This window comes from Gigantopelta aegis, chromosome 1, assembly GCF_016097555.1.
Source record: "Gigantopelta aegis isolate Gae_Host chromosome 1, Gae_host_genome, whole genome shotgun sequence".
In the NCBI taxonomy this organism is placed as follows: domain Eukaryota; kingdom Metazoa; phylum Mollusca; class Gastropoda; order Neomphalida; family Peltospiridae; genus Gigantopelta; species Gigantopelta aegis.
The window spans coordinates 15,122,607-15,149,015 of record NC_054699.1 but is presented as its reverse complement, the minus strand read 5'-3'; the positions used below and the strand labels follow the sequence as shown (position 1 = coordinate 15,149,015).

Genomic DNA, 26,409 nt, shown 5'->3' with positions numbered 1-26,409 from the left:
AATATAATAAAGGACTTTGTAAACGCTGAGGGAAAAACCACTGCTCAAGTCGATTTTGACCTGCATCAGACCTGTGACGTAGCAACCGGCATTCTGTTAGTAGGTCAACATGCCGACGGCAAAGGATGATTTTTCGAAAAAACGACTGATTCTTAACGGACGCTAGTTTGGACATTTTGGTCTTATCACATTTGTACATCTAGTCTAATGATACCTCATTTGGTGAGGAAGTGGTATATAAGCACGTTAACCTAGTTACCTACCTACCTGTGAGAAACAGGACACGAGTTCATTCCCGACTTTTGAAAGTAGGATACTAGTATTAACATTTGACTGTAATAAAAATGTGTTTAAATCAGAACGCATTTAAAACAACAAGCAGAATAAATAACATTATTTTATTGATTAAACAGGGGTCTGAATTTATTGTTTTAGACAGATCGGTATGATGCAATGCAGGTATGAACAGAGACAATTAATAATCTGATTTGTCTTGCTACCTACAACCCTTACTTCAGGTGTTGTTCGTTGTTTAATGAGGTGCGATTATTTCATAACACTTTCTGGGGTGTCCTAATTACTGGGAAACCGCCGTCAGTGTGTAAAAGGTGACCACTGGCAGACAGTAGGGGTATGGTCGCATGCTGATGTAGACAGTAGCTGTAAGATCGCGTGCCAGTGTAGAACGAACTGTTCTTTTGTTCTTGAATTTGCATCCGAAGTCCGGAATAGAAGGCATATGGTGTCGACAGAGTTTTTCTTCCAATAAATTAACGGTAGCTGAACAGGACTTTAAACCTGCGCCGGTTTACACATAATACCGTTTTAGATAGATGCCGGTTTGGACAAAGTGCAATATATATATATATATACACACATACATATACATACATATACATATATACATACATACATACATACATACATACACGTCTAATTATGAAATACTAGCCCCATATTTCTTTTATCGTTCTAGGCTTAGTACCCTCCAATTGCATAGGCAGGATGTTATATTGGGAGGGGGGGGGGGGGGGGGGAGGAGCACACTATGTACATATATGTGTATGTGTGATTTTATAAAATTTAATAGTTTAAAAAGTTTGATCGGGTGGGGGGGGGGGGTGGGGGGGGTGTTCCCATGGAGCTCCTCCCTACACCACTGCAGGGGCAGCGCATGGCCGTACCACTTTTCAAAGAGGCACTTTTGTGGGTTATATCTGTGAAAATGTCCTTCTCAATTGAATTGAACGAACAGTCTGGCAACCTCGAGCCGTACCACTATATTTCACACTGCCTCCCCTGCTCTGGTACCCTCCCCGCCCCACAACCCAACACACTTTTGAGCTCTAGTTTAGCTAGTGCTTATTATGGTTTCTTGTTTGCTTTATCATGCGTAATCGTAGAACATGTCCTGGTGGGGATACAGGCTTGGTACAGATATGTTTTTAAAAAAATAGGTGTGACACTTATCGACCACCTTAAATAATTGTCGTAATCCCCAGGGATGAAGTGGTCACTGCAGATTAAGAACCGCTTCCATGCAAACCCTGTGATTGTCGGTTTGTCTAAAGTTCGGAAAAACTGCAGCTTTGATACATCCACACTAAACAATGGTTTTCCATATTTTACATTTGAAAACTATCTCCAAAAGAATATTCCATCTATACAATTCAATTCAATAGAATACAATTTTCACGTTTTAAAAATACACCTTTCAAGTAAAATGCCCGAAACTCTGCGAATCACACTGTCATATTATGCCGAATAGCGCGTCACGGGGTCACGTGACTTAGCTCTTAGAGTCGACGGGCGTTTTGGCAAGCAATGGGAAAAACGCGACATTTTATTGCGAATATATTAAAAACGGATAAAAAAATGCTTTTTATTTTATTGATACTTCATATATATTGTAAAAGGTATACGTAGATATCAAACAATAGTGAATTACGTTTTTGATAAACGTTGACCTTTAAAATATGCTTTACCAGGGCTTCTAGATTATGTTAGCCTCACTCCCATGGCTAGTGATATTCAATGTTGGGCTAGTAAATAACTACTATTGCAATGCCTGACGGCTAGTGAATTTTTTTGGTCACATGTTGCAGTTGTCTATTTTGTAAATATGAATATCCTGCCCCCCCCCCCCCCCACACACACCCCCCAATGTTAGTGTTTTTAAGCTCCATCTCCCTGTTTAGTTGACATATCTATTTAGTAAAATTTTATCAACTTAAAGAGAAGTAGGGCTAGTGAATTTTTAATCGTGGCTAGTAAATTTTTAAAATCACTGATCCCATGGCTAGTGGATTTTATAAAAAACAATACTTAAAAAATAATGTGCATTTAAAAAGTGTTATATTTAAATACAGATTTGTGTTTCAAGTTAAGTCATCCTTCCATTACAACTACATTTAATTTTAGAAGTTAGGCCCTCTTTAAAGGCATAGAAACATATTCTGAAAGTAGTCAATACCGGTATTGTGGTAACTTCTCTACGTTAATGAAAGATTATAGTTTCATTCAGGTTTGAACATCAATGTACCCTATAAGGTGGTCTATGAAATTTATAAACATGTAGTCTTGAAACTTTATGAAAGGTTTGTAAGAAAGAAAGAAATGTTTTATTTAACGATGCACTCAACACATTTTATTTACGGTTATATGGCATCAGACATATGGTTACGGACCACACAGATTTTGAGAGGAAACCCACTGTCGCCACTACATGGGCTACTCTTTTCGATTAGCAGCAAGGGATTTTTTACTTGCGCTTCCCACAGGCAGGATAGCACAAACCATGGCCTTTGTTGAACCAGTTATGGATCACTGGTTGGTGCAAGTGGTTTACACCTACCCATTGAGCCTTGCGGAGCACTCACTCAGGGTTTAGAGTCGGTATCTGGATTAAAAACCCCATGTCTCGACTGGGATCCAAACCCATTCCCTACCACGACGCCATCGAGGCCGGTAGGTTTGTAAGAAGCCTATAGATATTTCTAGGGCTGACCAATTTTTTGTCAAGTGATAATTTTACAATTATAATAAAAGGAATATCAATGAAATGTAGATTTTTAAAAGGTTTTTGTCAATAGTAATTAGGAATTTTTGTTTGAAAAGTAAAGTTTGTTTTGTTTAACGACACCACCGGAGCACATTGTTTTTATTGTCAATAGTGTCAGGGATGGGACCCTAAATCACTATCTTACAGATAAATAACATTAAATGTATATATAATACATAAAGAATATTGTTGGAGTAAATATGTTCAGATTGATGCACATTGATTTATTCATCATTGACCACTGGACATCAAACAAATGGTAATTTTGACATATAGTCTAAGAAAAGAAACCCATTACATTTTTCCATTAGTACCGAGGGATCTTTTATATGCACTATACCACAGACAGGATAGAACATACCATGGCCTTTGATATACCAGTCGTGGTGCACTGGTTGGAGCGAGAAATAGCCCACTGACAGGAATCGATCCAAGGCCAACTGTGCATCAAGCGAGCGCTTTACCACTGGGCTACATCCTGCCCCTTGTTTGAAAATGTTTAAATATACAATTGAACTTTATGGATAACTGCATTACAGGAACCTTTAAACTCCTTGTTAGTTGTTATTTGGATGAGTGGAAGATTATGTCACATTTTAAGAATTTTATATTTTCACAATCTACAGCTTCCAGATCGATCTACCGTGTATCCATTTCCCTAGCACACTAAATAGATGACTTTGTGACATTTCCAAATAGCCTCTATTAGAAACATACTTATCTGCCCTTGATTTGCATAGCGCTAAGCGGCCCTAATCAGCCACTAAATGACTTCTGGCATGTTCACGCTCCAGTCGCTTGCAACAAAGGCCCTTTGTTACTACTGAATGGAGTAGTCATCGCCTCGTTCTTTTATTTGTTGACGTTATATTACTATTATTGTCAGATTATGTGCAATCTCCTTTTACTGAAAAGAAAATGTACAATATGTTTTGTGCTCAACAGAAATACTTACGAACATGTTTTTCATAGAACGATGAATATGCATCAAGGCTTGTCCGGCCAGCCTGTCTTCTCACATGGTGTTTCGTAAATAGGTTTTGGCAAGCCATAGTCAAAAGAAAGCCCCCAAAACAATACAAATGTGATTAATGTTTGCCACTGTTACGGCACTGTATATCACTTTTCTTGATCAAGGTAGCAGCAACGATGGTTTATATATATATATATATGGGTATATACACACAGACACTCACACACATATACAAATATGTGTGTGTGTGTGTATATGTATGTGCGTGCCCCCCCTCCCCCCCCCCCCCCCCCCCTCCTATGACACTGGTATATGTACAAAGATAAAACCTTTTTTTTCAAATGTGCGTGTTTGCCTGGGTTATATTTCTGGTTCTGTGTGTGTACTGGTGTGTGGGCTTGTTTTATAGGCTATTGTTTATTAGGGGGCGGATTTGTTGTTGTTACTGGTGTTTTCTTTGGGGGAAAGGTAAAATTGTTGAGGGGGTTTTATGTTTAAAATATTAGGTTTTTTGTTTTGCCTGCCACTTACGCTTATAATCATGTATACAACAATGTCTTCATTTTAACATGTTTGGCATTTACCTACCTTAAATAATCGGCATGCAAGACTAACATAAATATGTTTACGCAAACATTTTGATGTAAACAAAACAAGTACTGTTATTATAGGCAGATGTTTTTCGGTTAAATTATTTATTTTATTTTCTTCTAAAAACCAACATTTTCTAAATAACATACACAACATTTGGATGAAAAATGGCCGCAGCTTCTTTATTAAAATGTAATAAATGACATGTTTTATGATGAGTAGGCATACAATGTCATACATAAATTTTTTAGAACATCTGGGTACTACCTCCTAGTGTTGAGCCATAGCAGGGCAATTCTTCTAACATGCACATGCATAAGTAGGTCTCTCATACTGAGTATCTACCGAACACGGCATTGGACACAACAGCACCTTTAATTACTCTCTAGCGTAAAACATAGCAGAGTATACCATATACATATACATGAAAGACCGCAGAACACAATCAAGTATACCATCCTTGCATTCCAACCAGAACTCCCAGGGTAAACCATGGCACGTTCCGCCCTCTAGGATACCACCATATAGGAGCAAAAGAAGCATTAATATGGGTTTACATGATAACCGAAGAAAAACTACTTGCATGGGTAAACCATGGCAAAGCAACCAGATCATATAACCATTAAGCAATATTAAAAATGCTTGTATATGTATGCCTAATCACCATATCCTGCCACTCCTGTCCTGGACGGATGAGCCGGCTCTTGTGCCCAAGATAGGCGTGCGCTACAACAGCTTGCTCTGAATGTGCACGTTAATTCTTATTCCATTCCATTCCATATCCTGCCAAACGGAGATGTCTCTACAGCTCCGCCAACCTCACATTTCTGGATAATCTTATTACATATATATCATTCAAAAATACTTTGTTTAGAAGTGATAAATGTTTCCATAGCACCCTGTAATGTATTAATAAATATAGCATTTCCAATGTCATCCAGATGAACACCATCATCCCTAAATAAATTTGGGCAGTCGAAAGAAATGTCACTATGCTTTATGACCTTTCCTCGTACTGCCAAAGCTGCTTTTCTGCCTGATCTGTTAACTCGTTTTCTTTTGTTTTCCACTGATGATATTGATTTACCCGCTTTCCAAAATAATCATGGAATGATATCTGACCAAATTATAATACAATTCGGAAGCCACTTAGCCAAATTATGAATATCACATTCAACTAGTGTACAACATTCTTCTGTGGAAATATCTGTTAAATCATTACAACCTACACGTAGCATCAAATATTGTGGTGGAGGAAATTTAGACAATTGCTGGCTAATTGCTGAAAGCGCTCCTTCCCATCTCAAACCTCTTCTTCCCAACCAGGTAATCTTTACCCTTAATCCTTCCAGTCACAAATCCCGACTCACGTGTTTAACAGCTCTCCTATATGGCCAATATACGATGGATGAGCCTACTATCCAGATGTCTGTAAAAACCCATACCAGTGTTTAACTTGTAATAATGCATACATGTAATAAAATTCACATCTGTCTATTTATTTTACAATAACAAATTTAATCACAAACGAATGTATTTGTTTAACGCATTAGGTTTCCAACGCCCTAAGACTTGAATTATTTCAGGAGAAATTCCACTCATGGCCAATGTGGTTGCTGCACCTATTCTGAAAGAACGTGACTTATAAGAAGCCTGTGGCAACCCCAAAGAAGTAATTACCTTCTTCAGTACTGTACTAAATTGATATCTTGTTAAAGGTTTTCCATCATTATGTACAAACAAATAGCATTTCCTGGCTGGTCTAAACAATAGAAATTCTCTCATGTTATCAACAAGACAAACTACATATCCTTGTATTTTTGGAATACATATCACCATACCTTTACCCTGTTGATCAATCTTTGAATATCTCAATGTTACAATAATGTGTTTGTTTGTATCTAATTTGATATCTGAAATTAATAAAGGCCTATTGTATGTCCGAGAAGTGGTATAAATCAATTTGCTTACTGTGAAAAGACAAAAAAATGCTAAACAATAAACTGCTCTGAATAAATTCAATTCATATGTAGATGAACAAATGTATTTCAATTATGTATGTATTAATAATATTATATTGTAAGTAATTGGCGCTCTTGAATCTGGTCATCCTTGCAGTCTCTTTAAACCCAACAAAGCTTTTTTAACAATGAAAAATGACGTTGGATCATCCCATTGTTGTAATTTATGAATGTAACTACCGGTAATACCAGATATATAAGTAGTTACTGTGGCTGGTGCTGACTTCTTATTAGAATGATAAGCTATAAATAACAATATATGATCAAGTGGCACTGGCCATGTCACCAATATGTATATTTTGCCTAAATTGTGCAAACGTTTTGAGAGCATTACAGTATGCAGCCTTTGTGTTATCTGATATAGCCACATCTAACAATCTTTCAAGTTCATTGTGAAGACTGACCAAAACTTTGTTGGAAATACAGTTTCCTTGTAATCTGCCTGCGGTGCTAGTCTTCTGAATTTGTCCAACTGCAAATGCGACAAACTATCTGTCAAAATATTAACACTACCTGGGATATACTTTGCTTTAAAAAGTATATTTAACTTCAAACAGCGAAGTACAAATATTCTCAACAATATCAAAACATTTGGCGATTTAGATGTCATAGAATTGATAATGGCTACCACAGACTGATTATCCAAATGAAATAAAACTTTTTTATTTCGTAATCTATCACCCCAGATTAGAATGGACACTAAAATAGGAAAACATTCTAGAATGGTTATATCATCTGCATAACCTGGTTCAAATCAAACATTCTAGAATGGTTAAATCATCTGCATAACCTGGTTCAAATCAAACATTCTAGAATGGTTAAATCATCTGCATAACCTGGTTCAAACCAAACATTCTAGAATGGTTAAATCATCTGCATAACCTGGTTCAAACCAAACATTCTAGAATGGTTATATCATCTGCATAACCTGGTTCAAATCAAACATTCTAGAATGGTTAAATCATCTGCATAACCTGGTTCAAATCAAACATTCTAGAATGGTTATATCATCTGCATAACCTGGTTCAAATCAAACATTCTAGAATGGTTAAATCATCTGCATAACCTGGCTCAAATCAAACATTCTAGAATGGTTAAATCATCTGCATAACCTGGTTCAAATCAAACATTCTAGAATGGTTAAATCATCTGCATAACCTGGTTCAAATCAAACATTCTAGAATGGTTATATCATCTGCATAACCTGGTTCAAATCAAACATTCTAGAATGGTTATATCATCTGCATAACCTGGTTCAAATCAAACATTCTAGAATGGTTAAATCATCTGCATAACCTGGTTCAAACCAAACATTCTAGAATGGTTAAATCATCTGCATAACCTGGTTCAAATCAAACATTCTAGAATGGTTATATCATCTGCATAACCTGGTTCAAACCAAACATTCTAGAATGGTTAAATCATCTGCATAACCTGGTTCAAATCAAACATTCTAGAATGGTTATATCATCTGCATAACCTGGTTCAAATCAAACATTCTAGAATGGTTATATCATCTGCATAACCTGGTTCAAACCAAACATTCTAGAATGGTTATATCATCTGCATAACCTGGTTCAAACCAAACATTCTAGAATGGTTAAATCATCTGCATAACCTGGTTCAAACCAAACATTCTAGAATGGTTAAATCATCTGCATAACCTGGTTCAAATCAAACATTCTAGAATGGTTATATCATCTGCATAACCTGGTTCAAATCAAACATTCTAGAATGGTTATATCATCTGCATAACCTGGTTCAAACCAAACATTCTACAATGGTTAAATCATCTGCATAACCTGGTTCAAATCAAACATTCTACAATGGTTAAATCATCTGCATAACCTGGTTCAAATCAAACATTCTACAATGGTTATATCATCTGCATAACCTGGTTCAAACCAAACATTCTAGAATGGTTAAATCATCTGCATAACCTTGTTCAAATCAAACATTTGGCCAAACAGCATAGGTCCAACTGCCATTATAATAAGCCCCAAAACCATTTCCTTTTTTAGCTGAACTGTCAATATAGAGATTTTCATGTTCACTGGTGATCCAAAATTGATCCTGGAATACAGAAATCCCATTGAATGATTTGAAAAATGTTAACCACATATTCAATTCACTACACATTTCAGCTGTTATTCTTAAATGGTGAGAAGGATTCGTCAGCCCAATTGTAGCGTTAATCAAGTGTCTACAAAAAGCAAAAAGTACGACCAGGAACAACTGCATGACATGCAAAATTGAGAATACCCAATAATGACTGTAATAACCTCAGTTTGGTTTTTTGTCTGTTTAAAGGGACATTCCCGAGTTTGCTGCAATATTTTAAGATGTTATCGACTTATAAAAATATTTCTACGATTAAACTTACATATTAAATATATTTTCTTGTTTAGAATATTAGTGGCTGTATATTAAACGTGTTTCTGATCGTTCTAATATTTGTACTAGGTTAATTTTTATTTTATTTCCTAAAATATTTTTTTGTCGTACGTACGAAATTATTTGAAGACAAAATCCAGTTTGGGCTTCTTACAAATATTAAGACGACCAGAAACACATTGAATATACAGACGCTGATATTCTAAACAAGAAAATATATTTAATGTAAGTTTAATCGTAGAAATATTTTATTAGTCGGAAACATCTTACAATGCAGCAAACTCGGGAATGTCCCTTTAACATATCAGAAAGTTTAGCTACAATATTCATGACTTTTGTCATGGGAATTCTAATCAACATATTAACTATATCAATTTCAAGCCCTAGATAAGTAATTACCTGCTGTGGTCCTTCAGTCTTCTCATTAGCAATAGGAACACCTAATCGACTGCTTAAAGCAAAGAATGCATCCAAAGCTAATTGACAGTCACTAGAGCTACTAGATCCAGCAAACAAAAAATCATCTAAATAGTGTATCATTTCACCACCACACAATACTCTACGTGTAGCCCATTCCGAAAATGTAGCAAATTTCTCAAATGTAACACAAGAAATAGAGCAGCCCATTGGTAAACATTTATCAAAGTAATACAGGCCATCAAGTTTGAAACCTAACAAATCAAAATCACCAGGCCATATTGGCAAAAGCCTAAAAGCAGAGTTAATATCAGTTTTTGCTGAAAGTGCCCCTTTACCCAACTTTTGTACCATATTAACAGCTTGATAAAATTTAAGATACAGAACACAAACAAGGATCAATAAAATCATTAACAGATGCATGTTCTGGATATGACAAATGGTGAATCATCCTAAATTCCCCTGGACGTTTCTTTGCTACCAAACCAAAAGGAGATACACGCAATGTAGAAATAGGTCTAGATATGAATGGCCCACCTACTCAACCATCTTTACTTCCTTATCAAGCTATATTGTTACCTTTATTTAAATAGAGTACAACAAAACAAACCTTACATTTTTATCCTGGGGAGGGGAAGTGCCTCCCCACCTCTGGTTCCTATAGACTGTACTACCACTACCACTACCACTACTACTACTACCAACAATAATAAACTGTGCATCTAATTGCTAATGACAATAGGTTAGCCACTAGTACCCGGTGCCGAATAGCAAATGTAGGCTAATTGCGGTTTATATATAAAATTTATTATTTCAAACACTGTAGTATAGTCAACATGGTCAGTGACGGACTATCATTGTCTTCTTATTCCAATTCAAGTATCATGTTTGCTGCAGCAGCCACTTCCTCAACAGAAGAACCCATGTTGGTAAAGTAACTTCCTGTTCCAAACTCATTCCTTTCGCTGTCCAGGACAGAACAGTTGGAACATGCCCAGGAGAGGTGAAAGGAATGCACCCCAAATCTGTGTTCACTCTGGGAAATTTGTCGTGACATAGGCATTTCTGTGCTTCGAGCGACATCTACCGGTGACATCAGAATACAAACTTTCAAAATTCTTTCAAGTAATTGGGTCACGGGGATTTCCATGGTATTTATCAATATAAAAACTGCTTTTTCACTCTATTTTATAAAAACGTGATCTAAGTGTGTTACAGTTTTGTAGATTAACCAAAATTATAATTAATTTTCGCGGGCTCAAACTAGGGCATGCGACTTTAATATAAATATGCATAAAAATCAAAAATGCATCAGACCACCTTTCTATTGTGGGAATGATATCCTTACTAACACGTGGCCGACATTCAATAGCCCCACTATCATTTACGAATAATGTTCTTGCAACCCAGCAGTGCCTTTCAATAACACTGCTAAATTAATGTACTCATAAGCCCAACATTTTGGCATAACGCTATGTGAAGCAATATCATCTTCAACCAATCGTAACATATCTGGTTGGCCTGCTAACTGAGCCAAATTGCTTGATGAAAACCTCTCACGTGAACCCGATTGTGTGTTGGCATCGCTTTCAATTTGATTTAATACGTAACCCCAAATGTTATTATTCATACCATGTTGAGCACTTGCTCCTGATGTGGCTGGGTCAACAGCTGGCTCTGTCGCTACCATTCCCGTCTCTGTTGACAACACTGCAGGCTCAGGCTCTATCGGACGAGAAGCTGTACCCATAGTCCTCCTCTTTTTGGAAACTGGAGGCATATCTGAAATAAGTCAAAAATTTTAAATAATGCTGTTTGAATGTGAGAACTGCGTAACTGCGAAACCATTTTATTTGTTGTTTTCGAACAGAAAGGGAAGATAACTCTGATTTAAAAACAGCTGTCACTTTTACATGGTCTCATACCACATATATAAAATACAAAATTAAATATGTTTAATGCTAAAACATTAAACATTCATATTTAGCTGTTATTACAGCAAAATTTACACTTTATAATGCAATGTATATAGGCCCAATTCATTTGCAGCAAACAAAATATTTAGTCAAACAGACGCGTGTGCAGGAAATTGTGTAGAGGAAGTCTAGACTGGCTAGTGGTGTTTTTAGGGGAGGGGTTGGGTCATGCGTCCTCGGAAATACATTGAAGGAAGGAAGGAAGGAAATGGTTTATTTAAGAATGCACTCAACACATTTTATTGATGGTTATATGGCGTCGGACATATGGTTAAGGACCACACGGATATTGAGAGAGGAAACCCGCTGTCGCCACTTCATGGGCTACTCTTTTTGATTAGCAGCAAGGGATCTTTTATATGCACCATCCCATAGACAGGATAGTACATACCACAGCCTTTAATATACCAGTCGTGGTGCACTGGCTGGAGCGAGAAATGGCTCAATGGGCTCACTGACAGGGATTGAACTGAAACCGACCGCGTATCAAGCAAACACTTTACCACTGGGCTACATCCCGCCCCTGGAAATACATTGAAAAAAACAACATAATATAGCACGTGGGGAAGGGGTCTGTCCTGATTGGAATATTACATATAGTCAGTCCCATCCTCCTACAAAAATGTTTTGTTGTTTTTGTAAATAATTTACCGTAAGTTTAGTTTGATGTAAAAATTAAAATAAAGGTGTTTTGGAAATAACAAGAATAAACTTTTTTTGTGTGTAATTTAGAAAACAAGTGGCTCAGAAATAAATAACTTATAGTAAATTCCATAGTATGAAAAAATGCGTTCCCCGTGGGACGCACTATAAACATATGTTTCTATTATCTTTTACAACTGTCTTACTGTCATACACAATGCATTAAAACTGCAGTTGTGTTTGTATGTTTAAATGAAATTATGATAATTAATGTGAGGCGAGATTGCAGCTTTGAAAAAAAAAAAAAAAAAAAATTCCATGCAAGTGTTGTATCCAATGTAGGCTGTAATTAAATGTAAACTTACATAATGGAAAGAAATAAACATTCGACCCAGAATACCACATTACCAATATGGCGGTCTCACCGGTGCAAAGTTATTTGGAGCTACCGGTGCAACGTAATTAATGTCCCATAATGATATAAATGTTACGTTATTCTTCCATCCTAGAAGAAAGTTCACTGTCTTAAGGATACGGGTAATTCCATACAAGTGTTGTATCCAATGTAGGCTTTAATTAACTGTAAACTTACATAATGGAAAGAAATAAACATTCGACCCAGAATACCATATTACCAATATGGAACACCCAGTCGAGTGGATGTATAAACATGACCATTTATGTTTAAGTCCACCAAACAGTGCCCAAGAACATGGGTCTTTAGAGTCGTCATGGCCATAGATATATCTTGAGATGAAGGAGAGATTTTAAGCTTCAGGTTTTTGGCGACTTGTTCACTTATGAAACTATCCGTGCTGCTAGAGTCAATTAGAGCTGTTAGATTATGTCCACAGATAGAAACACAAAGAAGCTTGAGACAGACTCTGGGGACAGATTGTTGGTGAAAATATTGCAGATGAAGTACTGTTATTACTTTTGTTAGATCTGGACTGACATACTTTTGCGGAATGACCTTTAATGCCACATTTATTACAACACACATCTCGAGCTGAGCATGCCCTCCTATTATAAATGGCTCCTCCACAGAAAAAGCATTTCTTTCCTGTTGGATACGTTGTAGCTAGAGAACGTTCACGTGGAACAGATTCTTCATCAGTCGAAGAAGTGTCGATACTTGCAGCAGAACATATCCCTGATGACGTATATGCTTCAGAATTTTTCTGTGCCAGGTCTAGAGCAGTTGCTTGGTCAAAAGCTGTACTAAGATCTAGTTGCTTGTTCTCCAGAAGTCGATGACGAATTAGTGGAGAGGAAATCCCGTTAATAAAAGCATCTAAGTCGAGACAAGCAGGTTTCAAGAGTGTCCATGATAAACAGTTAATTAAATTGTTGTATCCAATGTAGGCTTTAATTAACTGTAAACTTACATAATAGAAAGAAATAAACATTCGACCGACAATACCACATTACCAATATGGCGGTCTCACCGGTGCAAAGTTATTTGGAGCTACTGGTGCAATGTACCGTAGTTAATGTCCCATAATGATATAAATGTTACGTCAGCAAGAAAACCAAAACAAAATCAGGGTGGGTGACAGCTCGCTAGATTCATCTCCTATATTTAACACATGGTCAGTTAAAACAAAACGCAATTTCATCAACTTAATTTTTACCTGTGTCATTCTTTATTTTTAAAGCATAAGTGAGAACATTTATGATGCCAGGGACAGTCATGCATAAATCTCAGCTGAAGATTCACAAAAAACTGTAGTTTCGGCCATTCTTGTTGTAACCGGAATGCGCCGGAAGTGGTTAGTGGTTAGGGGACGTAACTCTGCCAATTTTGTCTTACAAATTTCTAATAGAGGCTATAACGCCGAGGCTCAAAGAATTAAGGACGAGTTTTTCCAAATAGGACAGTTCCCTCGTGTTATCAGGTGTGTAGATGGCACACATCTTTCTGGGGTGCGTCGAGTGTATCTTTAAATTCCTCATACTTTTGAGCCGAAAATAAATTTTCATTTTCAGAATAATTAAGACTTTCTGCTCTCTTTTTTTTTTTTTTGCTACATTTAACTGACAACTTATATCGAATGTTCGATAAAAATGTAACTATCATCCTATGACAAAATTACCAACATTACATTTGAAATGGACATTAACATGGTGTTGTCAAGGATTAGACATATGCCAATATGCTTATCAGGCAACTATGGAGCAGCATGTTTAACATGCTGTTATGAATTACATTTTAGCTACCAGCTCTGTAGCAATGAATTAACTAGGCATTTAGAAGCTTGCTAACATCTAGCAACCAACTAAGTTAGATGCCTTTTATGAATTTGGCCACTGGTGTACATTACCTGCCGATATTTAACATTGGTAAATTTAAAAGGAAGGAAGGAAATGTTTTATTTAACGACGCATTCAACACATTTTAATTACGGTTATATGGCGTCTGACATATGGTTAAGGACCACACAGATATATGGGCTACTCTTTTCGATTAGCAGCAAGGGATCTTTTATATGTACCATCCCATAGACAGGAAAACAAATACCTTTGATATACCAGTCGTGGTGCACTGGCTGAGTGAGAAATAGCTCAATGGGCCCAATGACGGGGATCGATCCCAAACCCACCGTGCATCAAGCAAATGCTTTACCACTGGGCTACGTCCCGCCACTACATTTAAAAGATGTCTACATATAACAAGATAGCCTTTCTGTCATGATTCTTTGCTGCAAATGTCACTTTTTAAAAAATTGCCATAGGCAGGCTCACAATTGTCATTGGTGGACCGTTTTACCCATGGCAATTCTTTAAAAAATTGCCGTGGAAGAAAACTTCTTAAGTTCAAGCCCTGTGGTTCTTAGAACCGTTCTATGGGAAGAAGCTATCATGTGATGCATTAAATTGTGTTAATTTACAACAATTTACTCATACATGTAGTTACATTTTTAAATATTGTCCAGTCATTTGCATCATGACAAGTACGTAGGTCTATAAGTCCTTACTAAATACACTTAAAAATACATATGCTACTTACAAGAGTCTCACTGTGTATCCTAGATACAGTTAAGAAACAGAAGCTACTTACCAGCGATCTCACTGGATTGGGTTGGATGTTGTATAATATCACTATTTTCTGACATCGTGCTTCACTGGGAAAATGCTATCCATCACCTACAAACATATTATACATAGCACTTTTAACATGGTATTAAATATTATTTCGTTTTCCACAGCTCACCATGCTAGAATCGGTCCGTGCCGGAGCACTCGAGTACTCATGGAGACTAGCCTGTGGGACGGACTATAGTTAATCTTCAAAAGAAGTAAACTACTTCCCTCACCATGCTAGAATCAGTCCGTGCCTAAGCACTCGAGTACTCGTGGAGACTAGCCTGTGGGACAGACTATAGTTAATCGTCAAAAGAAGTAAACTACTTCCCAGAAGTCTCCCAGTACTGATTTGTAGAGTTCACGCCATGATTATTTTCAGGCAACCTCGTTTCCTGCAAAAGTGATATCAATCACCTACAAATATACAAATATAATGTGGGTGTATTCCAAGGCGCATTCCTAAGGCCCACCTTTATTTTAGTATATATTAATGATACTGTCCATGCAATACATTCTAATATTTGATTATTTGCTGATGATATCTCCCGTCCTAAACAAAAATGCATGCTTCCGGCTAGGTTGTTGCAAGGTAGTTACAAGGTTGTTACAAGGTAGTACAAGCAATGCAAGCTATTTGCAAGCTAACATTTAGCTCGTGTAAGGTAGTCAGTAATTCTGAAAGCTTGCCGCATGCATGTTTTCATTTGTGAAAGCATGCGCAAACTTGCTGCATGCATATCTTCAACTGTGCAAGCTTCCCGCCAGCATGTTTTCATTTTTGCAAGCTTACTGCATGTATATCTTCAACTGTGAAAGCATCTCTACACTTGTGGAGAAAAAGCTAAGTCCAAATCCTTTTCATGGTTATTTTTTTTTTAATTCATAACTTCTCATATGATTTATCAAATTCAGTGGGAACTGGCTAAACAAACAAACATACATGTAACAGATTTAGATAGTATTTACAATAATAATTAAAACAAAATTAATATTAATACATACGAATGATAATGCAATATGGTTAAAACAGAATCATCTTGTAATGATTGGATTTTTAATTGACCCCAAAAATAATAACATATGCATGGCCATGAGAGGATGACATGGGCTATGTTTGGTTGAAATTAGTCTGGTGGAATTTGAGATGTTAAAAATGTCTGAGCCAATCAGAAGCCAGGGTGGCCATGTTGGATTTTGAATCGGCCTGAAAAATAACAATACTTGGTCAAGGCCATGAGAGGATAATTTGTAATAGATTTGGTTAAAATCTGCTCATACGTGGACCATGCATGAGAAGACAAAACCAACTCAGTCAATCAAAGGCCAGATCGGCCATCTTGGATTTTGAAACTGCCCAAAAAATAACAACTCTTGGTAAGTGCCATGAGAGGATCACTTGGACCGAATTTGATTGAAACCTGGCTGGTGGAACTTAAGAACTAAACGTTCTCAGTTAATCAGAGGCCTGCCCAAACAAAAATGCATGCTTGCAGCTAGGTTGTTGCAAGGTAGTTACAAGGTTGTTACAAGGTAGTACAAGCAATGCAAGCTATTTGCAAGCTAACATTTAGCTCGCGTAAGGTAGTCAGTATTTCTGCAAGCTTGCCGCATGCATGTTTTCATTTGTGAAAGCATGCGCAAGCTTGCTGCATGCATATCTTCAACTGTGCAAGCTTCCCGCAAGCATGTTTTCATTTTTGCTAGCTTGCTGCATGCATATCTTCAACTGTGCAAGCTTCCCGCAAACATGTTTTCATTTTGCAAGCTTGCGCAAGCTTGCTGCATGCATATCTTCAACTGTGCAAGCTTCCCGCAAGCATGTTTTCATTTTTGCTAGCTTGCTGCAAGCATATCTTCAACTGTGCAAGCTTCCCGCAAACATGTTTTCATTTTGCAAGCTTGCTGCATGCATATCTTCAACTGTGCAAGCTTCCCGCAAGCATGTTTTCATTTTTGTAAGCTTGCTGCATGTATATCTTCAACTGTGAAAGCATGTCTACAATCATTTTCATGGTTATTTTTTTTTAATTCATAACTTCTCATATGATTTATCAAATTCAGTGGGAACAGTGGATAAACAACCAAACATACATGTTACAGATTTAGATAGTATTTACAATAATAATTAAAACAAAATTAATATTAATACATACGAATTATAATACAATATGGTTAAAACAGAATCATCTTGTAATAATTGGATTTTCAATTGGCCCCAAAAATAATAACATATGCATGCATGGCCATGAAAGGATGACATGGGCCATGTTTGGTTGAAATTAGCCTGGTGGAATTTGAGAAGATGTTGAAAATGTCTGAGCCAATCAGAGGCCAGGGTGGCCATCTTGGATTTTGAATCAGCCACAAAAATAACAACACTTAGTAAGTCATGAGAGAATCATTTGGACTAAGTTTGATTGAAACCTGCCTGGTGGACCTTGAAAGAAGCAAAAAAATGTCTGTCAATCAGAGGCCAGGGCAGCGATCTTGATTTTAAATCTGCCCGAAAAATAACAAACTTGGTCAGGCTAGGGCCATGAGAGGATCATTAGGAATACATATGGTTTAAATTTGCATGGTGGAACTTGAGTAAAAGTTTAAAATGTCTCAGTTATTCAGAGGCCAGGGCGGCCATCTTGGAATTTTTATTGGCCTGAAAAATAACAACACTTGGTCAGGTCTATAAGAGGATTATTTGGACCAAGTTTGGTGGAATCCTGCTTGGTGGAACAGGAGAAAAAAGAAAACAAGAAGAAACAAACAAATGACTACACCACAGTGTGGATCTCCAGATAGTGGAGGAATATAACCTAAAACAAGAAGAAGAAGAAGAATATAGGACCAGGAGCTTTTTAGCATATTAGTTTAGTCAAGACTATCCCACATAAATGGAACATGTCTATCAGACAGGTAAACTAATTTTGTAGCCTAAGTATCTGACAACATGTAGCACCTATTTTTTTTGTTTTAACTGTTCATGTTTTTCACTTTAAAACCATTGTTGTTTTTTTAAAGAATTATACAAGATGCAAGATGGCTTCCACTGATGCAAGCTTGTAGGTAGATCATCGCAAGCTTGCAGGAAGCTTGTTGCAAGCTTGCAGGAAGCTCGTCGCAAGCGTGCGGGTAGCTCGTCGCAAGCTTGCGGGAAGCTCGTAGCAAGCTTGCAGCAAGGTTGTAAAAAGGTTCCAAATACTAGCTTAAACTGAACAAGCTTGCGGGAAGCTCATCGCAAGCTTGCGGCAAGGTTGTAAAAAGGTTCCAAATACTAGCTTAAACTGAATAAGCTTGCAGGAAGCTTGTCGCAAGCATGCAACAAGCTTGCGGCAAGCTTGCAAGAAGCTCGTCGCAAGCTTGCGGCAAGGTTGTAAAAAGGTTCCAAATACTAGCTCGAAGCGCGGTGGTTACTACCTTGCCGCAAGGTTGTTACCAGCTATTTATTAAGCTTGCAATTTTTGTTTGGGTGGGAGGCCATCTTGAATTTTGAATCAGCCACAAAAATAACAACACTTAGTAAGTCATGAGAGAATCATTTAGACTAAGTTTGATTGAAACCTGCCTGATGGACCTTGAGAAGAAGCAAAAAAATGTCTCTGTCAATCAGAGGCTAGGGCAGCTATCTTGATTTTAAATCTGCCCGAAAAATAACAAACTTGGCCAGGGCCATGAGAGGATCATTAGGAATACATATGGTTGAAATTTGCATGGTAGAACTTGAGGAAAGTAAAAAATGTCTCAGTTATTCAGAGGCTAGGGTGGCCATCTTGGAATTTTTATTGGCCTGAAAAATAACAACACTTGGTCAGGTCTATAAGAGGATCATTTGGACCAAGTTTGGTTGAACCCTGCTTGGTGGAACAGGAGAAAAAAGAAAACAAGAAGAAACAAACAAATGACTTTACACCAGTGTGGATCTCCATATAGTGGAGGAATATAACCTAAAACAAGAAGAAGAAGAAGAATATAGGACCAGGAGGTTTTTAGCATATTAGTTTAGTCAAGACTATCCAACATACAAAGAACATGTCTATCATACAGGTAAACTAATTTTGTAGCCTAAGTATCTGACAACATGTAGCACCTATTTTTTTGTTTTAACTGTTCATGTTTTTCACTTTAAAACCATTGTTTTGTTTTTTTAAAGAATTATACAAGATGCAAGATGGCTGCCACTGATGATGGTGCAAGCTTGCGGGAAGCTCGTCGCAAGCTTGCAGAAAGCTCGTCACAAGCTTGCAGGAAGCTCGTCGCAAGCGTGCAGGTAGCTCGTCGCAAGCTTGCGAGAAGTTTGTTGCAAGTGTACGAGAAGCTCGTCGCAAGCTTGCGGGAAGCTCGTAGCAAGGTTGTAAAAAGGTTCCAAATACTAGCTTAAACTGAACAAGCTTGCGGGAAGCTCGTCGCAAGTGTGCGGGAAGCTAGTCGCAAGTGTGCGGGAAGCTAGTCGCAAGCGTGCGATATGCTAGTTGCAAGCATGCAAGAAACTGGTCGGAAGCTTGTTGCAAGCATGCAACAAGCTGGTCGCATGGTTGTAAAAAGCTCGAAACGCGGTAGTTACTACCGTGTAAAATATGCTTGTACAACCTTGTCGCAAGGTAGTTACCAGCTATTTATTAAGCTTGCAATTTTTGTTTGGGAATTTACATTACCATAGCAAATATCGGAAAATGTAGTTACTGAGATAACTGGGAAAATGTTGTCTGAGAAAAAGATAGAGAGACAGACAGAGGAAGAGTACACGAGAGATATGGAGGCACAGAGATAGAGGGAGGGTACACGAAGGGAGAGAGGAAGAGGGAGGGAGGGAGATAGGGGGAGCGGAGGACAGACAAACAGACTGAGACTGGCACTGACTTTGGTTTGTCAACATGTATTTTTCAATTTTCCAGTGACCTGGTCATTGGATTAATTGACCCCTCCGTATGGCGTGATTGATAACCGCGCTGGACTAATCATGTTTCGCGGTTCAAAAACCGCGGGCCCAACTTTGCTTGGACGCCATTAGGTTAGACAACATAATTTTTTTCGATGTGTAACGTTTTTGTATAGTTAGCATTAAAATTAGTTAAAATAATTGTCTCCACCAACTGAATTATAATCATAGTAAACATATACTTCTGCTGACATGTGTTAACAGCGATGACAACTATGCGGAGCCTACGATTGACGTAAAGTCAGTGTTTTCCTGCGAAACCGTCACATGGTATTGAAAGTGAATTTTTGCCGAAATCCATCAAAATTCAACTGATATATAAATTCTACGAAGGTAAAGAGTTTAAGAATCACTTTCCCTCCAATGTAATGGAATTTACCGACTCATTTAATCAGTCTTTGATGTATATATTGTTGTTAAGAATCCGTCGTTAAACTGCAGTCAGATGAATGGCCAAAATAAAAGTTTTGGCAAGACTTCCGATCGTTCCAGCATTCAGTTAATTCAGGCTTAAGTTAGGTTTAGGGTTTGTGATAGTATTAACAAGAATGCTGGAACGTTTGGAAGTCTTAGCCTTTTTCCTTTTCTTTTTGTTTGTAGGCGTGAGTGTGTATGTGTTTTTGTGTGTGTGTGTGGGGGGGGGGGGTGAGGGAGTAACCTATATGGTTGTGAGCTTTAGGGGGATAAGGAAGTATTGTCTGGAAAGTTATAAATTAGGCAAATTTTATGTAGGGACCCTGAAATGTTTCGAAGCAAAAAAAAAAGAAAGTAAAAATAATTGTGATTTTTTGCAATCGGAACAGATAATATATGCCAGTTACGGTTTTTCGGTTTGATTCGATTTAAGCCAGTGCATCACAACTAGTATATCAAAGGCTGTGGTATGTGCTATTCTGTCTGTTGGGTGGTGTATATATATAAAAGATACCTGGCTACTACTGTAGCAGGTTTGCACTCTAGACTATACATGTCAAAAGTACAAAATGTTTGACATCCAATAGCTGATGATTAATAATTCAATGTGCTCTAGTGGTGTCTTTAAACAAAACAAACTTTAACTTATCCATTAGTCCCCCTCCACCCCACCCCTCAATTAAAAGAACCCAATTTTACCATAATATATATTAAAACAATTCCTCACCTAACAGCAGATCAATTACCAATCTTAGGTAATTTATAATAAATACTGGTAAGACATTTTATTATTCCTTTATTGTTGTTCTTAGAATTTTCAACTTAATAGTTTCTGCCAGAGGCTACTGAGGTTAAACTTATGTACCCTAAAATCTTGGAAAGTAATAGATATATTTTTTAATGTTTAAGATAAATGATAGTAAAAGAACTGCTGTTTATAAATGGTCATGTGCTTGAAATGTAATGTCCTAACCCTAATTTCAGAACATTTCAAACCCATAACCACCTAGATGAGGCACTTACATCTGTTTTGTTTTTATTACCTACCCTAAATATGATTTTCTTTTGGAGACAGTAGTTTTGTTTTTCATCATTATTTTATACCCCAAATTTTAGCAAAGCATGGGCATTTTTCTTCTTCCACATGTCATCTTATATGTAGCTTTGAAAGAAAGACATGTTTTATTTAACGACGCACTCAACACATTTTATTTACGGTTTATGGCGTCAGACATATGGTTAAGGACCACACAGATATTGAGAGAGGAAACCCGCTGTCGCCACTTCATATGGGCTACTCTTTTCGATTAGCAGCTAGGGATCTTTTATATGCACTATCCCACAGATAGGGTAGTACATACCACAGCCTTTGATAAACCAGTCGTGATGCACTGGCTATGTAGCTTTGTGCAACTTTCTAATAGAAATCAAATAACATCATCAAAGTTAAATACATTGTTTACTACTTTACTTAATTTACTGCTATACTTTTTAATTTTATACTTTGTTTAGTACGTCACACTGATTTTGTTTCCTGTTAAAAAAATATTTTCCTAAAATTAAATTAAACTTTAAATTAATACAACGATATGTAATTAAGTTACAGATTAATGTACTTCTTCAAATGGATGTGAAATACTTAACATGTTTGTTTTTATATATTTCAGCAACTGGACCAAGGGATGTGGAGTCATTGATTAGATGTCGAAAATGAGATTCTGAAGACAAACTATTAAACAAATTACATTGCATCTTGATATTGAGAACAGAATGATAGAAATAATAGAACAGTTTCAACTGATATGTGAAAGAAAAACTAGGGCAGGGGGTGAAATTGCCGCTGAAAATGAAACACTTTCAACAATTTCATTTAATACAATATTTTATTGTTTTTTGTGTTTGACATATTGCTGCTAAGGAGTAATTCAGACTTCCAAGACTTGGGATTCAGTTTGACACCACCCATCAAATGGTAATCCTTAATTGCTCAGTTGACTACAAGTTTCGAGGATTTGGAGATGGATGTCACAGAAAGATACATTTTTGAATAAATATATTTACCTGTACCAGACTGCATGGGGATTAATATGTAAAGACCCTCTCTTTGAGAAAAAAGAAAATGTTCGGAAGTATTCTCATAATAAATATTAAACAAATTGTGTGAAATGCATTCTGTGGTTTAGTTTCATGTTATATATATATATATATAATTTTGCCTTTTTTTTTTTTTTATAAACATTTTTTAAATTAAATTTTTATTTTGTATTATTATTACTGTTATGTAGGCATGGGTTGTCTTATAATATTTATTACTATTTTTTATCTGCCTATGCCTCTAGAAAAAGCTTTGTGAGTACATTTTGTGTGACAGTAGGATAACTAATGGGGGGAGAGGGGGAGATTGGGTTGTGGGGGCCAGAAGCTTCAAGTAGTTTGATTCCCAGCTGTTACCACATCACATGAGTTTATAATTTATTTAAACACTGTTGTACTGGCTTAATTGGCAAATCTTTTACAGACTGTCCAGCGATCCTACCTTTTCGTACTTTTTGGTCTTTGTCCTATTTTTCCTACTTTTTCTTCAGAATACTTAGTTTTTCTTACTTTTTTGTTATTGTTGTTTTTAATTTCGTGTATGGCTTTGGTTTCATAAATAGTATATCGGTTGGTTCAGGCAGTGCAGCTATGTAGGAATACACCCACAAACTTCGCAATCCCACAATCTAAACCACTGCTTGCATAAATTTTGTACATGCGACTGTATCCTGCTAGTTTTGTAACCTTTTGTGCATAAAATTATAATACACTGACAGCATTCCCCCACGTCTTGTATTTTAATGTTCCTGCTCAACCTTGTATCACGTGTGATGGGGGGGGGGGGGGGCGTGGTTAACTCGTCATACGGAGGGATCAATTTATAATTGGTCATGGTCACCGATTCACAGTTCCACATTTCAACCGCAGACTATTCACCTCTTGTATTAGATGGCTTGTTTACAATTTAATGCAATTCTTTCTATGTTTTTTGACCAACAAAAAACAATTTGTGGGCTAGCAATACTGTCAAACGAAATGTCCCCTGAAACCTGCTGCTCACCTGCTCCCAGAGATTATTATCCCTGGACAGTGACTGGTTAGAAGTCGGACTTAAAATCTCTAATTAAAACAAAATCAGTTACAACCATTTATTTCTGTATATAAAGCAATACTTTGAGGAAAAAAGAAACTATTAGTAGAGGGATGATTGCATTGATCGAGTTAATAACCTAAAATGTCCAGCTGGTATAATTACTATATATATATAGTGGGGCAAGTTCATGAAAAATGTATTGACCATATTATTACTTGTAACTACAAACAACAATCAAGGTAAATGTCAATAACAATGCAGTGGCTGCAGGGCTCGAACTTAACGGCGGCACCGGCGGCAATTGCTGTCATTGAGATATAAACTGCTGTAGGTAGAGAGCATCACCGATGGAACTTTTGTGCCGTCGGTAAAGCTTTTCAACAATGGCAAAATGTATACACCTGGTGTACAATATCTGCCAATATTTAACATTTGTACATTTAAAAGGTGTCTACATATATAGAGGATATTATATGAGTGTCCACGACAGACGATGTTTACGACACGAGTGCCTAAATTATAATAATTTAGGCACTCGTGTCGTAAACATCGTCTGTCATGGACACGAATGTAATATTCTGTTTATTACCATAGAACTGTCTTGCTAAATGAACATTCCAGTCATTGTTTACAAACTAATGTTTCCTTAACGGCGGAGTAATGTTTGTTCATTGATGTGTTGAAAACCACATCAAAACCTGTTCTAAAGTCACGTGATATTTATACGCCCATAAGTAAAGAGTACACATGTATTAACAGCTGTAAATTGTAAAGCATGTGTATACTAAAAAGCAAACAAATACACAGTAATTGAAATAATTAGTTTTTAATTTGAATGACGTCAGTATTCCAATGACGTCACTTTGCATCTCCTTACAATAAAGTATAAATTGGGTACATGACGTTTCCGTTTTAAGAATGCTGGAAAAATTCCAGTGCAAAACAAGGGTGCGAAAAGTGACTCATCGACCTTAGTATAGATTTCTAACAGTTGTGAACGTTATATTCATAATTAAGTGTTTGATGTGTCACAACTACATCGTAATATAATACAAGTTATCATAAATAATCAATTAATGTTTTATTAAATTAATTAAAAACATATATTTGTCATTACGGCATGTGATCAGCTTACACTCGAAATAAAAAAGTATTAATGAAGAAAGTAGTATCTGTGGAATGTCGTGTCAGCCAATCAGAAAGAAATGTACTCTTACAACAGCCAATTGCTAAACGACAATGTCAGGAGGACATACGATTTATTTATGACATACGAGGGAAATCGTACAATAAATATGACCCTCGTTATCCTGTACCTCGTAGGTAATAAAACAAGATAGCCTTTCAGTCGTTTATTTACTGAAAATGTCACTTTTCAAAAAATTGCCACAGACAGGCTCAAAATTGCCATCGGTGGACTGTTCTACCCATGGCAATTCTTTTTAAAATTGCCGTGGAAGAAAACTTCTTACGTTCAAGCCCTGTGGTTCTTAGAACTGTTCTATGGGAAGAAGCTATCATGCGATGCATTAAATTGTGTTAATTTACAACAATTTACAAATACATGTAGTTACATTTTTAAATATTGTCCAATCATTTGCATCATGACAAGTATGTATAAGTCCTTACTAAATACACTTAAAAAAACATATGCTACTTACAAGAGTCTCACTGTGTATGCTAAATACAGTTAAGAAACAGAAGCTACTTACCAGCGATCTCACTGGATTGGGTTGGATGTTGTATAATATCACTATTTTCTGACATCGTGCTTCACTGGGAAAATGCTATCCATCACCTACAAACATATTATACATAGCACTTTTAACATGGTATTAAATATTATTCCATTTTTCACACCTCACCATGCTAGAATCAGCCCGTGTCTGAGCACTCAAGTACTCGTGGAGACTAGCCTGTGGGACGGACTATAGTTAATCTTCAAAAGAAGTAAATTACTTCCCTCACCATGCTAGAATCAGCCAGTGTCTGAGCACTCGAGTACTCGTGGAGACTCTACCCTGTAGGACGGACTATAGTTAATCTTCAAAAGAAGTAAACTACTTCCCTCACCATGCTAGAATCAGCCCGTGCCCGAGCACTCGAGTACTTGTGGAGACTAGCCTGTGGGACGGACTATAGTTAATCTTCAAAAGAAGTAAACTACTTTCCAGAAGTCTCCCAGGACTGATTTGTAGAGTTCACGCCATGATTATTTTCAGGCAACCTCGTTTCCTAGAAAAGTGATATCAATCACCTACAAATATACAAATACTGTATAATGTGGGTGTACTCCAAGGCTCATTTCTAAGGCCCACCTTTATTTTAGTATATATTAATGATACTGTCCATGCGATACATTCTAATATTTGATTATCTGCTGATGATATCTCCCTTTGCATTACCATAGAAAATACCAAAAAATGTAGATACTGAGATAACCGGGGAAAATGTCTGAGAAAAAGAAAGAAAGAGACAGACAGACAGAAAGAGGAAAAGTGCATGAGACTCAGAGGGACGCAGAAAGAGAGAGACAGAGAGAGAGAGAGATGGGGAGACATGTATAGAGATAGTTTGTTTATTTTGTTTAACGACACCACTAGATCACATTGATGAATCGGCTATTGGATATCAAACATTTAGTTATTCTAACTCAGAGGAAACCCGTTGCATTTTTCTAATGCAGCAAGGTATCTTGTATATGCACCTACACACACACATACATGAAAACACATGCCAGGGCAAACGCCTCGTACAAGCACTCAACTGACTG

At 36.9% G+C, this 26,409-nt stretch overlaps 1 protein-coding gene across 3 annotated transcripts in view; it reads right to left on the bottom strand.

The window, feature by feature from the left end:
- The window catches only part of LOC121371002 (S-formylglutathione hydrolase-like), a 199,906-nt gene that overhangs the window by 106,370 nt on the left and 67,127 nt on the right, over window positions 1-26,409 (bottom strand). The gene's annotated exons all lie outside the window — the stretch shown is intronic.